This window comes from Hemitrygon akajei, chromosome 26 (assembly GCF_048418815.1).
Source record: "Hemitrygon akajei chromosome 26, sHemAka1.3, whole genome shotgun sequence".
NCBI lineage: Eukaryota > Metazoa > Chordata > Chondrichthyes > Myliobatiformes > Dasyatidae > Hemitrygon > Hemitrygon akajei.
The window spans coordinates 37,839,765-37,857,579 of NC_133149.1; the positions used below are offsets into that span (position 1 = coordinate 37,839,765).

At 40.5% G+C, this 17,815-nt stretch overlaps 1 long non-coding RNA gene across 1 annotated transcript in view; it reads right to left on the minus strand.

The window, feature by feature from the left end:
- The window catches only part of LOC140716701 (uncharacterized), a 31,935-nt gene extending 17,449 nt beyond the window's left edge, over positions 1 to 14,486 (minus strand). Inside the window, exons 1-2 of the long non-coding RNA XR_012096357.1 lie at positions 14,350 to 14,486; positions 7,680 to 7,808 (exon numbers count right to left, since the gene is read on the minus strand). This is a non-coding gene — a long non-coding RNA (uncharacterized lncRNA). The remainder of the gene's footprint in view (positions 1 to 7,679; positions 7,809 to 14,349) is intronic.
- Between the last annotated feature and the right edge of the window lie 3,329 nt (positions 14,487 to 17,815).

The window sequence follows — 17,815 nt, forward strand, 5'->3', positions numbered from 1 at the left end:
TCTGAGACATTTCTGACCCTGGCACCTGGGAGGCAACATACGTACATTTATCAATACAGGAAAAGTGGAACATATCAAAAATGCCAGATATAAAGGGCCTTCTGACCAGCCAATTCAGGTGGTTCTTGGTATAATCACACCAATATGAACTCATGCCAGGGTAAAAGCAACAAATTTCTGATTAGTTTTGGAGAAAAACAATGTAATTACACCTTGATGCCTTAAAGTAATGTAAACCAGGATAGTAGAGAACTCCAGCCCTGATAAGCCAGTACAGGAGACATCTCCAACCCTATAAGCCAGTACTGGAGACATCTCCAGCCCTGATAAACCAGTACAGAAGACAAATTCAGCCTTGTTAAATTAGCAGAGGGGAAAATTCCTGCCCTGATAACCAGTGGAGGAGATAAACCAGTATATGAGACATCTTCAGCCTTGATTAACCATTCAAGGTGATAACTCCAGCCCTGATAGACCAGTACAGGAGACAACTGCAGCACTGCTAAACCAGAGCAGGAGACAATTTCAGTCCTGATAAACAGTAGGAGGTCTCGCCATCCCCTCCTTGTACTCCTTCCCCTCTCCCCTATCTTTTAGTCTGCTGTCTTTCCCCCTTCAATACCAGTGCTGAAGAAAAGTATCAGCCAAAAACGTCGGCTGTTTATTTCCCTCCACAGATGCTGCCTGACCTTCTGAGTTCTTCCAGCATTTTGTTTGTGTGGCTTTGGGTTTCCAACATCTACAGAGTATTTCGTGTTTATGATTTAAGGCTCACTGTTGAAGTAGTTTAGCTGCTAAGCATTCGCTGCATAGGCCAACATACGGTTGTTAAAATCTATATTTTGCTGAATGAAATAACCTTCGTACATCTAACCTAGTTTGTCTACGCATTGCTTGGAAGTGCATCTTCCCAATACCACATCAGCAATACAGATAAAATAAACAAGTCGCATAAAGAAAGTTGAGCCTCTCTTGCTTTGGAGGGTCTCAGTCACCCTTGTACCTATATTTCTCCAAAATCTTTTTACACATCTTGGTCACTGATGTTTTCTAATCGCATGTCTCTTCCCTCCACTATTCAAGAGTTTTAATGGGAGAAGATCAGAAATGGGTAAGTTATTAAAACTGAGGCTTAAACACCTTCTCGTGCAGGGGTTCTCAATCTGGGCTCCATGGACTCGTTGGCTAATGGTACTCCTTGGTTAATGGTAATGGTACTCTTTAGTCCATGTCAAGAAAAGGTTGGGGACCCCTATTCTCTCGCAAGAAAATAGCATTCTTGTTTTGGACTGATCCGTCACATTTGCTTTAATAATGGTGTAAACACCATTAGTCCTGGAGGTTCAAGAAATACATTCAGCGGCATCTTCTTGGGTACCACTGGTCATTAATGCAAATATCTAATCAGCCAATCATGTGGCAGAAACGCAATGGATAAAAGAATGTAAACATGGTCAAGAGGTTCAGTTGTTGTTCAGACCAAACATCAGAACGGGGAAGAAATGTGAGCTAAGTGACTTTAACAGTGAAATAACTGTTGGTGCCAAACTATGTCGGTTTGTGTATTTCAGAAACTGTTGATTTCCTGGAACTTTCATGCACATCATTCTCCAGAGCTTACAGGGAATGGTGCAAAAAATAAAAACATTCAGTGAGCAGCAATTCTGTGGGTAAAACACCTTGCTAATGAGAGAAGTCAGAGGAGAATAGTCAGTCTGGTTCATGCTGACAGGAAGGTGACAGTAACTCAAATAACTATGGTTACAGCAGTGGTGTGCAGAAGGGCACCTTTGAATGCACAACATGTCAAACCTTGAAGTGGACGGGCTACGGCAGCAGAAGACCATGAACATACACTTAGTGGACACTTTATTAGGTATAGTTACCGAACAGAATGGCCATTGAGTGTACATTAAATACTCCGAACCCTTTGCCTCATTATTGGCTTTAATTATTTTCCTCTTAGAAAATATACATAAAGGTTCAAGTTTGCTGAAGTTTAAGATGGTATCCTGATCATAAGCAGACAGTCCCAATGGTCAGATCAAGTGAAGATAACATGGCCTGTTATCAACACATTGTGAAGGAACATCCAAATGCGCGAATGGTTGCATCAGCAACTTTGAATATAAAAGCCTGAACAATCCCAAGATTTCCAGCATATGAATTGGCATTATTTTTTCAATTAATGGATGCTTGTTCCACCAAGCGTTCATCACCAAGGAACTCAAGATAGAAAGTGAATTGATTTTATGATTTCCTTCGACGATGAAGGTTAATGGACGATGATCAGTTTTTGAGATTTCTAGGTTAGCAAGTGTGGGGTACATTGTGCACAGGTGAGTTATAGATATGAAAACATTCATTGCATTTTCATTAGTCTTTAAATTATAAATGTTAAATCATTGACTGTGGTGAAGTATACATCCTCATTATTGACTTAGTTTGCTTTTATTTGAGAAACTTCCTTTGGGAAGAGAAACTTCTGGTTGAAAACCTTCAGAAAGAATCAAACACTGAAGGAAATAAACAAAGAAAATATTCACAAATAATCGTTTTGTGAGGCTCCAAGACAAAGGCCAAAGCTACATGCCAACACATGTTGCTTAGTAACCATTTGGGCAGATTTAAAGTGGAAAACCATATCACTCATTGAGATGACAGATTTCAAAGACTGATATTCACAAATCAGATTAGAATTCATCGCGCTTGCTGCCTGCAAACATTTCATTTTAGTCTCCATCTTAACTCACCAAAATGAAACAATTGCTGATTACTGGGATATTGTTCTGTGATTGGCATCAAACACAAAACCATTAAGTCAGGAGCTCCTCTCCTCATTGAGTTTATCTGGCTGATTAACTGCTGCAGAAGTGCTCAAAGTTCAAAGTAAATTTATTATCAAAGTACGTATATGTCACCATATACAACCAGATTCATTTTCTTGTGGGCATACTCAATAAATCTATGGAATAATAATCACAACAGAGACAATGAAAAACCACCCAACTTGGGCATTCAACCAGAATGCAGTAGACAACAAACTGCGCAAATACAAAAAGAAAGAAAAATAACAATAAATAAAATAAACAATAAACATTAAGAACATGAGATGAAGAGTCCTTGAAAGTGGGATCATTGGTTGTGGGAATATTTTAATGATAGGGCAAGTGAAGTTACCCCTTTAGTTCAAGAGCCTGATGGTTGAGGGGTAATAACTGTTCCTGAACCTGGTGGTGCGAGTCCTGAGGCTCCTGAACCTTCTTCCTGATGGCAGCAGCAAGAAGAGAGCATAACCTGGGTGGTGGGGGTCCCCTGTGATGGATGCTGCTTTCCTGTGACAACATTTCATGTAAATGCACTCAACAGTTGGGAGGGCTTTACCTGTGATGGGCTGGGCCATATCCACTACTTTTTGTCGTATTTTCCATTCAAGGACATTGGTGCTTCCATACCAGGCTGTGATGCAGCCAGTCAATATACTCTCCACTACACATCTACAGAAGTCTGTCAAAGTTTTAGATGTCATGCCGAATCTCCACCAATTCCTAAGGAAGTAGAGTTGTGCATCCTTTCATAATTGCACTTACTTACTGGGCTCAGGACAAGTCCCCTGAAATAATAACACTGAGGAATTTAAAGTTGCTGACCCTCTCCACCTCTGATCCTCCAATGAAGACTTGCTCATTAACCTCCGGTTTCCTTCTGCAGAAGTCAGTAATCAGCTCCTTGGTTTTGCTGACATTGAGTGAGAGGTTGATATTATGGCACCACCCAGCCAGATTGTCAACCCCCCTCCTGTATGCTGAATTTGATCCAGCCTACAACAGTAGTTTCATCAGCAGACTTAAATATGGCTTTGGAGCTGTGCTTAGCCACACAGTCATAAGCACAAAGCAAGTAGAGCAGGAGACTAAGCACACATCCTTGTGGTCCATCTGTGTTGATGGAGAGAGATCGTGGAGGAGATGCTGTTGCCAATCCAAATTGACTGGAGTCTGCAAGTGAAGAAACCAAGGATCCAATTGCAAAAGGAGGTATCAAGGCCAAGGTCTTGAGGCTTATTTATTAGTTTTTGAGGAGATGATAGTATTGAATGCTGAGCTGTAGTCAATGAAGAATATCCTGAAGTATGCATCTTTGCTGTCCAGATGTTCCAGAGTTGAGTGAAGAGCCAATGAGATGGCATCTGCCGTGGACCTTCTGTTCTGATAGGCAATTTGGAGTGGATCTAAGTTGCTTCTTAGACAGGCGTTGATATGCTTCATCACCAAACTCTCAAAAAACTTTATCACTGTGGATGTTAGCACTTCTGGGTGATTGTCACTGAGGCTCTTCTTTGGCACCGGTATAACTGAAGCCTGCTTGAGCAGGTGGGTACCTTTTGAAGCTTGAGGTTAAAGATTTCAGTGAACACTCCAGCCAGTTGATCAGCACAGGTCTTTAGTACTTGGCCAGGCACCCTGTCTGTGTTGGATGCCTTTCTTGGGTTCACCCTACTGAAGGCTGCTTGCACATCGGCCTCAGAGACTGAAATCACAGGATCATCTGGAGCTGTGGGAGTTTGTGATGGTTTCTCCACATTTTGATGGTCAAAATGAGCGTAAAAAGCATTGAGCTCAACTGGAAGCGAAGCCCTGCTGTCACCTATGTCACTTGATTTAACTTTATAAGAGGTGATAGCATTCAAACCCTGCCACAACTGTTGAACATCCTTTGTTAATTCAAGTTTAGTTCAGAGTTGCCACTTCACCCATGAGATCACTTTCCGAAGATCGTACCAGAACCATTTGTAACTTCCTTGGTCACCAGACTTGAATGCCTCTGATCTGGCCCTCAGCAGATAGAGGATCTCATGGTTCATCCAAGGCTTCCGGTTGGAGAAGACTGAGTGATTTTGTGGGGACACACTAATCTACAACGGTTTTTATAAAGTCCATGGCAACCATTGTGAATTCATTCAGATCCACAGATGAGTCCTTGAGCTCGGCCCTGACACACAGACCTGAAGCAATCCAGCAGCCGCTCTGCCTCCTGCGACCACTTCTTTGTTGTCCTAATCTCTGAAGCTTTGCTCTTTAGCCTTTGCCCGTATATGGGTAGGAGAAGGACAACCAAATGATCCGATTTACCAAAATACAACTGGGCATGGAACGGTAGGCATCCCTTATCTTAGTATAGCAGCGGTCTTAGTATAATGTTGGGATCTCTGGTGCTACAGGTTATAGCTGATGGTCAGTGGGCAGGGATTTCCTCAAACAAGCCTGTTTGAAGTCGCCTACTATAATTTGAAATACATCAGAATAGACTGTTTCTTGTTTGGAGCTGTCATCCTGCAGTATCTTAAGCGCTTGATTATAGTCTGCTGCTGGTGGTATGCAAACTGCAGTCAGATTTATGGAGTAGAACTCCTGAGGTAAATAGAATGGATGGCATTTGACTGTTAGGTGTTCAATGTCCTCCTTTTACAAACCAGCAGCTTGGTCCATTCGGTAAATCAAGAAGCCCTCTGGTTTGATCGCTGTATCTGGTGCAGTGGAAGGAAGCCAAATTTCACTCAGACATGGAAGACAACAATTCCTCATTTCCCTCCGATACAGGATTCTTGCCCTCAGGTCCTCAATTTTTAAGATTAGTACCTGATAACATTAGACTATGGAACTCCTTGCACTAGCCCTTGGTGGCAGGATAACTAGGACAAACCTAGCTTGCGGCCTCCTCCTCATTCAGACAATGTGAACAACTGCTGATTGGCTAACTGATACCTGTACTGTGCAGACAGGCAAATTCCTTTCAGAGTATACATTGACATGAAATATGGTCTGAGTTGAGAAACAGAGTCTACAGGTTATTGGTCTGACTGTTTAAGGTAATAGGAATATGGTGGGATAGAACTGAAGAAGGTCAATCAAGATTTTATTGAATAGCACCAGGACATTTAGATATAAAGATAAAGATTAGCTTTATTTGTCATGTGTATATTAAAACATACAATGAATTGTGGTGTTTACATCAAATCAAATTAGCAAGGATTGTGCTGGGCAGCTTGCATGTCAACATAACATGCACACAACTCACTAACCCAAAATGTACATCCTTGGAATATGGGAGGAAACCAAAACACCCTGAGGAAACACATATGGTTACGGGGAGAATGTACAAACTCCTCACAGGCAGTGGTGGGAATTGAACCGCAACCTTACAGCTGGTGCAGTAATAGCTTTGCTCTATCCACTACGTTACTGTGCCACCCTTAAGTCCATTTCTAGAAAAAAAGTTTTATAACTGGATCACCTTCACACATCTCAAAATATTCCAAAATATTTGAAATGCAATTAAATATTGCAGTTGGCATTGTTCAAGAAAACATGTTTACCAGCTTGATGACAGAGAGCCTGGATAAATGAGTGAGCATGGGGATTGAACTGCTTGTTAGTCGAAAGATAATAAAGGTGTTGGCTAGAATTTCCCTCTCATTTATCCAGCCTTCAAAACTTTTCAAAGTTCAAAGTAAATTTGTTATCAAAGTACATTTATGTCAACATATACAACCCTAAGATTCATTTTCTTGTGGGGCATGCTCAACAAAACTATAGAATAATAACTATAACAGAGTCAATTAAGGATCACGCAACTGGGCATTCAACCAGTATGCAGAAGGCAACAAATTGTGCAAATACAAAAAGAAGAAACAAGAATAATAAATAAGTAATAAATATAAGCAACATAAATGAATAATAGATAACCCAGCTAATGATCTTGAGCTCACGTTTAGGGGAGAGATGGAAGAAAGGGATCTGTGATTGCATTTTGAGGTAACTGCATTAGGGGAAGTCCAAACAGATGAAAGGACATTTACACTCTATACACTGACATATTGATTGGGCACAAGAGATTCTGCAGATACTGGAAACCAGAGCAACACACACAAAGTGCTGGGGGAACTCAGCATATCAGGCAGCATCTATGGAAATGAAAAACAGTTGGGCCAAGACCCTTCATCAGGACTCAAAAGGAAGGTGGGGAGGGCAATTTTGCACAATACTTTTAGAGCTACCATCTGAAGGAAATTAAGTCTAAACTATTTCACAAAGCTTTTATATTTCCATGAGATATGGAGGAGGCTAGCATTTAGTGTCCAAATCTGGTTGCCTGAGATGATGGTGTACCTACACTTTGAACAACTGTAGGTACAACTGTTTGTGCAGTGGCATAAATTAGGGATAACAGGCTTTTAATACATTTATAATAATTTTAATTGAATTCGTTTCTCAGGAACACTACCTGATTTTAATCCTTTGAAATCAATATAGGATATCAAAGTTCAAAGTAAATATATTATCAAAGTACGTATATGTCACCATATACTACCCTGAGATTCATTTTCTTGCAGGCATTCTCGATAGAACAAAGAAATTCTCACGAGCCCTGCGGTTGGGCTTCTAGGTTTTTTGAGCTCCTGTACTGACCAATTATTAGAGCCGCTAAGCCCTGGTACTTTCTGTCGAATCTTCTCAAGTTAATTGAGACTGGCACAGGTTTTCTGCATTCTATGATTATTTAAAGGTGACTCTCATTTAGCACTAGGGCAGAGTTCTTGTGTGTTTGTGGAGAATGATTTGTCTTGCGGTGTCGCTTGGTTGTGCCTCCGATGCTCTGTTGATATTCCTATGTCTAACCTCTTGGTTCCTTCTCTTCATGGAGTGGGAGGAGCCATTCCTCCGTTCCTGGGTTCAGTCATTGCCAGCGCTCACCGTGACAGAGTCTGCCATCCCTCCACACCTGGGTCGAGTCCTTGCCAGCGCCCGCTGTGACAGAAATACAATAGAATCAATGACAAACAACCAATATGCAAAAGAAAACAAACTGTGTAAATACAATAAAAATCAATCAATCAATAAAAATATCAATATAAAGCTGTCATTAAATCCAAAGCTGTGGAATCCTCAGCTGGTGAGTTAGGTTAAACTCACTTCTGCAATGCCCAAAATTCCATGTAATACTGCTGCTGCGAGTTTCTTGCACAGAGAATATAAATCTGCTGGAACTGGCATGTGCCAACTCGTGATAATATTCAGTAACAGGACAAATCTGAAGCGTGAAGTTCAGCATTAGCACTAAGGAGAGCTGTAAATATTGACCCCCCTCTGTGACAGTGCTGATTGTCTTTGTGTGATTGGAAAGTATCAAATCCCATTCCACATCTGCTGTATCTGTGACTGTGTGACATAATAGATGTAAGTCCTGGGACGAGAGGTAGCATAGTACTGCCCCGTCTAGGTCTTATTCCAGGATAGCGGGACTGAACATGAGTAATTGAGGCCTGTGGAAGAAATAAATAAAAAGAGAGGGAATTGAGGAAAGAGAAATGGAAGGAAGACAAATGAAAGTCAGAAGAGAACAAAAAACAAAGGAAAACAAAAAGTGGGATAAGAGAATAACTTCAGAGTTTAGTGTTGATTCATTTTGGAAGGGTTAACTTGAAGGCAGAATATGGGGTTAAGGGCAGGATTCATAACAGTGTGAAGGAACGAAGAGATCTTGGGGTTCACATCCTTAAAGTTGCAGCACAAGTTGATAGGGTACTTAAGAAGGTGTATAGACAAGAAAATCTGTAGATGCTGGAAATCCAAGTAATACACACAAAATGCTGGAGGAACTCAGCAGCTCAGGCAGCATCAATGGAAAAGAGTAAACAGTCGATGTTTCTGGCTGAAATCGTTCATCAGGCGTATGGTGTGCTGGCCTTCATTAGTTATGAGATTGTGTTAGAGAGCTAATATTGCAGCCCTATAAAACCCTGGTTAGACCACACTTGGAATATTGTGTTGCTTTCTGGTTGCCTCATTATAGGAAAGATGAGGTAGCTTTAAAGAGTGTGCAGAGAAGATTTACACGATGCAATCCGGATTAGAGAGCATGTCTTATAAGGATAGATTGCACGAGCTAGGGCTCTTTTCCTTGGAGAGGAGGAGGATGAGAGGTGACTTAATGGAGGTGTACAAGATGATAAAAGGCATAGATCGATTGGACAGTCAGAATCTTTTTCCAAAGGTGTAAATGGCTAACACAAGGGGGCATGACTTTAAGGTATTGGGAGTAAGATCTAGCGGGAATGGCAGAGGCAGGTCTTTACATAGAGCGTGGTAGGTGCGTGGAACAGAGGTGGTGGTAGAGGCACATACATTAGGAACATTTAAGAGACTCTTAGAGAGGCACATGGATGATAGAAAACTGCAGGTCTCTGTGAGAGAAGGACTAGATTGATGTTGGAGTAAGTTAAAGGGTCAGCACAACATTGTGGGCTGAAAGGTCTGTAATGTGCTGTACAGTTCTATGTTCTAATGCATTTATACAACATCTTCCTTAACGTAAGGTCATCACAAAGGAAGAGTTATTCAAGACACTATAGGATAGTAAAGGTAGCAACAAGATATTTTCAACACTGTACTATAAGAAAGTTACCAAGGCACTGATGAGAGCCATAGCTACAAATGGAGTGCAGATATTGGCTGTTTTAAAAATAGACATAAAAGGCTGACAGGGAAATTGTTTCAATAAAATTGCAGGGTGATTTGATAAGGCTTTAGAAATTATGAAGCGAGAGAACAGGATTGACAGCTTCCTGTAATCAAGAGGTCTAGAATAACAGACTGGAGGAGCAAGATGAAAATGTAAGAAAATGGAGAACAGGAGGATGTGCACAATAATAGTGATTGAAGCAGATTGCATCAACATTTAAGGAGAGGTTAGAAATGCTGAAGGAAAGGGTGAATAAGGTAGCATGGGAAGAGGAAGCCATTTGGATTTAGATGCTGCTGTTTGAAGAACAAACAAAAGTACTGACTGTGAGGTGGAGGCAGTGGTTATAGTTGGAGGGGTGGGGAGGACAAATTGTCTGCTTCTGTAAAATAACAGCTCGAGCAGAATGTTAATTTTTCTCCCACTGAGCACGAACTGCTCTGACATTTCCCATTGATTGTTCGATATGTGAGCCAGTCAGAGATTCTCAATATGTAAATTTTCCTTAATGAGGGTCTGATTAGTAGAAGCCCTAACGTGCAAATAATGAAGGCATTCTCTGCCTGCACAGAATGTAATGCAATTTTATGGAAGTGTCGAAATGTTTGTTTTAGGTACTGATCACAGGCAATGTTTGGAATTTCAAAATGGTTTGCAGCATTTTTACTTTGTAAATGACATCATCATAACTCAAATACCAATTAATTTTCACAGTACAGATTGTGTTTTTTGCTGTGCTACTTAAGCTTCAATTTACTGTATATTCTGCACTGACAACTTTAAACCTCCCACATGCAATATGTTAATGATGTCTGAATATTTAAACATTACAACAAGATATATTAATACAAGGCCCTCAGGAATTCCTCAAAATACATTGTTGTTCCTGGTATGCGACTGCAACGCTGATGGTCAGATTGCATTCTGACCTATCCATGCAAGGGTTGGCAATGGCAATTGGGCACATTCCTGGAAATCAAGAACCTCCTGTCTTGATACATCTCTTCCCCTACTTCCCTGCCACAGATTCATGCTCAAGGCTCAATTCCTACCCCTGGCCTTTCGGAGTGATAGACTGCATTGTTGATGCAAATATAAGAGCAATGTTCAAGGGGATAATTTCAGAATGTGCACGGGATACAAGACTTGTAAGTGTAGTGAACAGTGAGAAATCTGAACTCCAAGGAGACATAGCTAGGCTGGTCAAATAAGCAGACAACACAGATCAAACTTAACAATAAAACACCAAAAATTAGATAAAGGTTAGCTTTACTTGTCACATCCATTCAAAACGTCAAAAATTATAGTGAACTGTGTCACTTGTGTCAAATTAAATCAGTGAAGATTGTGCTGGGGGCAGCCTGCAAGTGTCTCCATGCTTCCAGCACCAATAAACATCCACAACTTACTAACCCTAACCTGTATAGTTCAGAATGTGGAAAGAAACTGATGAAAGCCACACAGTGGTGGGGAGAACATGCAAGCTTCTTGCAGACAGCAAACCTTGATCTGTGATCACTGCTGCTGTAAAGCGATTACGCTAACCACCTCGTTGAAGGAAGAATGAACAGAAGCAATATGACATAAAGTGTTAAGTACTACAGAGAGATGCAGATACAGGACAATGTGCAGCTGTGGACAAATCTCCAATGGTGGCAAGACACAGTAGGTTGAAAAAAGCATTTCAAAGCCATGCAGATTGACAGGTTAACTGACCACTGTAAATTTCCACTAGCAGGTAGGTGAAAGGGAGAATCAGGGGGCAGTTAATAAGAATCTGTGGAAAGTTAAAAATTAAATTACTAAAGGATTAACATGGATGGGTGGGTGATGGTGGGTAGTTGACGGTTGGTGCAGATTCAGTGCTGCACTTCTCTGTGACTGACTCAAACAAGACCCCGATCTTCATCAATAGAGACAGGTAATATGAAAGTGAAAAGTTATGAAGAAATCACAACATGAGAAAATCTGCATTTGCTGGGAATTCAAAGCACGCACACAAAACACTAGAGGAACTCAGGAGGGAGGTAGCATCTATGAAGAAGGGTAAATAGTTGACATTTCCAGTTGAGACTCCTCAAGCATTTTGTGTGTCTTGCAAAGTTATGAAGAACCTTTATAAAACTCCACTTTAGTCTCCTCTCTTCAAGAAGGATGTCAAGGAACTGGAGAGAATGCAGAAAAGATTTACTACGACACTTACAAGCATGAGGGATTGATGTTACAGGGAAAGGTTGAGGCTGAGAGAAGATTGAATGGAAATGTTATAGATGTGTTCAAAATAATAAAAGTCTAGGCACAGATGGCTGCAGAGAAACCGTTTCCCATTGACATGAAAGGTCATAAACCAGAGGACAGAAATTGCAGGTGACTGGCAAAACAACCACAGGCAAGGGCACCACGGTAACATAGCAGTTACAGCTTGGGGCGTTCCGGAGTTCAGAGCTGAATTCCGGCACCATTCTGTAAGGAGTCTCTGTACATTTCCCCTGTGGAGTGCGTGGGTTTTCCCCGGGTGCTCCGGTTTCCTCCCACAGTCCAAAGACATACCGGGTAGGTTAATTGGTCATTGTAAACTGTCCTGTGATTGGATTAGGGTTAATCGGGGTTGTGGGGTTGCTGGGGCCGTGTGGCTCAAAGGGCCCAAAGGGCCTATTCCCTGGTATCACTAAATAAATAAGTAACATGAGAAAACTTAGCTTCTTTGGATAATGAGTAATCTGTATTCTGAATGTGTTCAGAAGGGTGTGGCAGATCTGAGTATGGATTTCAAAAGAGAATTGGATCATTATTTAAAAGAAGAGTGCCAAGGAGGAAAAGCAGGGGTATGGAATAAGCTGCAGTGATCTTGCAAGGATCTGGCACGGATTTATTGGGACTGGGTGATCTTCTTCTGATTAGCATTTCTAGGAGTCTTATTTGTAGAGGGAAAGGACAATATTTAATTTGCATCAATCACAGTTTTTTGATTAAATAGGGTTTACTCTTCCCTCTGCCTGATACCTTAGACTAATAAATGAAAAGGTCCAAAGAAAACATTCCATATCCTGGTGTCTCGCCACATCCCACAATTCTGTTTAATACCTATTGATTTTCTCCTTGGTCTTGGTATGCCCTGAGATGAGCTGTCAATTTTTGGAGGTTTCAGGAACCTTGTTGGAGGTTTGGCATCCTGAGCGTCTGTACTTCCCATGAAGGAATTGTACAACTTTGAGCAAAGTGACAGGGTGTATCATCCAATGGACCTATGCTGCTAATTAGCTGTGTGCTGCTCTATGTCATCCCTTCAATGTATCCTTTCATTCCATTCCATGAGTGTCCTGACTGGTTGCATCACAGCCTGGTATGGAAACACCAATGCCCAAGAATGGAAAAAGCCTACACAAAGTGATGGACACAGCCCAGCCCATCACTAGAAAAGCCCTCCCCACCACTGAGCACATCTACAAGGAGTGCTACCACAAGTAAGCAGTATCCATCATCAAGGTCATGCTCTCTTCTCTTATTACAAAATAATCATCAGACTCCTGAATTCGCATGGACAACTTCACTTTACTGAACACAACCTATGGACTCACTTTCCAGGTATCTATATCTCATGTTCTCAGTATTATTTATTTATTATTATTATTGTTATCTGCTTTTAGTGTTTGCGCAGTTTGTCTTCATGTTGCACATTGGTTGCTTGTCTATGTATGTAGTTTTTCATTGATTCTATTGTATTTCTTTGTTCTACTGTGAATGCCTGCAAGAAAATAAATCTCAGGGTAATAGATGCTGACATATACATATTTTGATAATAAATTTACTTTGAGATATTCTCCTGTTTGTTTGTGTACAGTTACCTCTTGAATATATCTGTTCCAATTGTGATAGTGTCTAGTGTTTTCAACATTTGGGTAATCTGTGCAGTTGTGAAACAGGGAGATGGAAAACTCTAATCTCCCTGTATCCCACTGAATGTTTGCTCTTTTGACAAACAAGGACATCAGTACCTCATGTCTTCTGATGAGTTCAATGTTTGCTGTAAATTTCAGTAGAATCATCCAGAACAAACTGGAATACGTCTCTGAAATTACAAGCAATTTTGCCGTCACTGTTTCATGTAGAGCGATTCCACTGACGACCGTCACAGTCTTTGCTTGCTTTCTGTCATTACTTATGCCCTCACTGACATTTATCTTTTTACACCTCAATTCACACTTGTTGATCGCCAACAGAATCAGTAGCGAAGGCAGGAAATATTAAAACTGCGCAGTGTTTCCAAAAGGCTCAATCACAGGCATGGTGACAGGAAGTTGCAACCAAAGATACAGAGATCAAGTGCAGCCAATTCATGTTTGGCAGCAAGCCTGCCTGCCGTGAGATTCATTTCTACTTGGCAGCAAGTTACAGCAGAAATTTGCAGGAGTTTTATATTGCGCAATTTAATACAAAAAAAACCTTCCCTTCCATTTCCTATTCTCTTTGTAGGTCTAGGGAGGGAATGTTAACAAGCAACTTACCTTTGGCGCTATAGAGCATACAATCTCAGCGTCATAGCATAATTTAAGATAAATAGAATTATGCTTTCAGAAGTAATTTTTAAAAATCATATTATGTTCAATGATTTAAAATGTGAAAAGCTTCAGGGAAAGAAGTCTATACCATCATTTCCTGAATTATTTAGTTAAAACACAGAAGGCTATTTGATATCTGCATGTTCTCGAAGCATGATATCATACACTTGTAACGTAAGGTTATAAATTCTGATTGCATGTACTTCTGGAGGTTTCATCACATGATCAAGTCAAGTCAAGTCAGGTTTATTGTCATTTAACTACATACCTGTACGTACACCGTCAAAGGAGACAATTGTAACTCTCGCTTTGGCTAGCAGCTTAATAGAGGGGGTAATAGCCCCCGGCCCGGCCAAACTTAAGAAATCTTGTTTGGATGGATGCTGCACGATGTGTCTCTGTTACAAATCAGTACCCTGAAATAACAAACAGTACACAATATGCAATTAAACAATTAAGCTTTATAATTCTTGCTTTGACTATATGGTTTGTAAAGAAACAAAAAAAAGAAAAAAAGGTCCCAATCTTATTAATCAGTCTGTTGCGCAATGTTCGAGCTCACTGATAAGTCGATCATCCACCATCGACCTCCTCCAATTGTGGCTGCCCTTCGGACCCTCGCACTCTGTCACTCCATCTCACTTCCTTCTTTCTCCAAAGTCCGGAAAAATCTCTCTTCCAGACTCACAAGAAAGAACAACAGCATTCCAAACCTCATTATCTCTAGTCATAACCCAAACATTGGTGCTACAGAGAAACCATTACATATCAATGAAATCTTACAGCATGTTACACAGCAGTGAAACCCTACAGCATGTTACACAATGTTTCTCTGGAGCAGAGTGTAAAGCACAGTAGTACACATAACATACATATAACACACAATAATTTAGGATAAAATCTACAAAAAAATTATGCATAAATAAACAAACTAAAGTGCATAAATTAAATATTGTAGGGTACAGAACAAATTACCCAGTGACACTTCAAATGCGATGTAGCAGGGAGTTCAGAAACCTAATGGCCTGAGGGAAGAAACTGTTCCCCATCCTAACCGTTCTCGTCTTTATGCATCAGAGTCTCCTACCTGATGGTAGAAAGTCAAAGAGGATGCTGGATGGATCGGTGGGATCCTTAATAATACTAAGGGCCCTGCTCCTGATAAATGTCCTGTTATTCACACACTCCCCACTCCTGCTATTCAGGTCCATCTTCAACAGATTAGTCTTACACAGATTAGCCAATAAAAATTTAATTCTAAATTTATATGATTCTTTCCTGTCATTCAACAATCATTAATCCCCATTTTAGATATTTTGATAAGCAAAGATGTTCATATTTTTGTTTTAATTGAGTTTATGACATATCTCTCGGATATCGGCATACAGTGGGAAATTATTCTTTAATTTTTGAGGACCCTGAGGCAGTCCCTGGAAGGTTGCACCTTACTGTAATGATAAAAATGTTATATTAAAACAACATTGGAGTTAATTTCCCATGGAGGGTTAGGGGCAGTTGTGTGAGTGTGTGCAATCTTTAGTTTAGGATTAAAGTGCTGGGGGGAAGGGGAGGAGAGGTGGAGAGAGTACAGGCTCCTGAAATGAAAATGCCAAAGATATTGTTCCCTACAATGTGCCCAGTAAATGATTCGATAGAACGTTATGGTTTCTATGTCAAGGCATCACATAAGATTGTGTTATCTCACAAGCACTTGAGGCATTTTCTGGAAAAGGAGATTGTCAATTTTAGCCTCATAATTTAAACATTAGGAAACTCAATTAAGATTTCCAAATATTACACATTTCACAACAGCCGGCGTGACATTCTACAAACTTCAGAAAATGCATGAGGAAAAAAATCTTTGTAATTTCAGTTTTGCCAGATATTGAAACAAAAACCCTCTGCAATTAGTGATCTTTAATTTATAATCTATAAAATGTAAAATGTGACTGCTAATATCCCTGAAAAGAAAGCACACAGCAATGATAGATAGATAGATAGATAGATACTTTATTCATCCCCATGGGGAAATTCAACTTTTTTTCCAATGTCCCATACACTTGTTGTAGCAAAACTAATTACATACAATACTTAACTCAATAAAAAAATATGATATGCATCTAAATCACTATCTCAAAAAGCATTAATAATAGCTTTTAAAAAGTTCTTAAGTCCTGGCGGTTGAATTGTAAAGCCTAATGGCATTGGGGAGTATTGACCTCTTCATCCTGTCTGAGGAGAAAGAATAGTACAACCAAGTACCTTCATGTCTGACATATCCATCCATGGCCTCCTCTACTGTCACGATGAGACCACACTCAGGGTGGAAGAGCAACACCTTATATTCTGTCTGAGTAGCCTCCAACCTGATGCCATGAATATTGATTTCTGGAACTTCCAGTAATACACCCCCCCCCCCCACCATTCCCCATCCTCTTTTCCCTTCTCACCTTATCTTGTTACCTGCCTATCACCTCCCTCTGCTGATCCCCCCACTTCCCTTTCTTCCATGGCCTTCTGTCCTCTCCTATCAGATTCCCCCTCCTCCAGCCCTTTATCTCCTTTACCAATCAACTTCCCAGCTCTTTACTTCACCCCTGCCACTCCCAGTTTCACCTATCACCCGCCACCTTGTACTTCTTCCTTCCCTCCCCCCCACCTTCTTACTCTGACTTCTTCCCTTCCTTTCCAGTCCTGATGAGGGGTCTCAGCCCGAAACGCCAACTGTTTATTTATTTCCATAAACACTGCCTGGCCTGCTGAGTTCCTCCAGCATTTTGTGCATGCTACCTTCATGTTAATCACACACTGAATATGTGTTTTATTAAAGCAACACAACTAAATTAAAAATTGAAAAAAAACCTGGGAAAAATAAGGGAACAGGATGAGAGGCGAAACTGTTGATGGTGAGTGTGAGAGATCTGAATTTCATGCCACCCATCTTTGAGAAGAACAAGCAAAATGAATGGAGAAGATGGAAGGATATTGAGAGCAGGAATGCACCAATTTGAATTAGTAGTTCAAAGGGGAAAGATGGTAGAAGCTGGGTGATAAGAAAGAAGCAAAGGGGATATAGAGCAGGTTAAAAAAGAGTTTAATGGAGGAAAGGGAGTGTGAAAAATGATGTGGACAATTTCAGGTTGCACATTCGCCACAATCAATTACAAATTGGAACCTCCAAGCCTCTAGGTTCAGGTTCCCCATCAAACTATACTAGATCATGCCTTGCATCCGAAATAGAAAGGAAAACAAAGATGATACATTTTGAGGAAACAAAGAGAAAAATGGATTATAGAAAATAACATGAGAGGAAACACTGGGATAAATCGGTTGAAATTCATAACTGCATCAAATGACATTGTCTGAAACTAGCCCCTGATAGATCCCTTAGGTTCATTGCTGACTAATGCCTAACAACATTTTTTCCTCTATCTCAATGCTTACACCTCAGCTTCTGAGAATTCTCTTGTCTGCCTCACTTTCAACAAACATCTAAAAGCAAACTATTTGTGGTACACTTCCAAATTAAATCAGACTTATTAGAAGTTAAGACTCAATTTCATGCTCCTTGCTCTTGATAAATCACTGATGTTGTTAGTTATGTTTCTATTGGTGCAGAGTCGTCGGTAATCAGAGGAATCAGTTTTACCGTCATGCTGATGTATCGCCCTTCTGACAATGAGCTGGGATAAGACTGCTGCCTTGGTCCTGGGGCTGTATGTGTGACACTATTG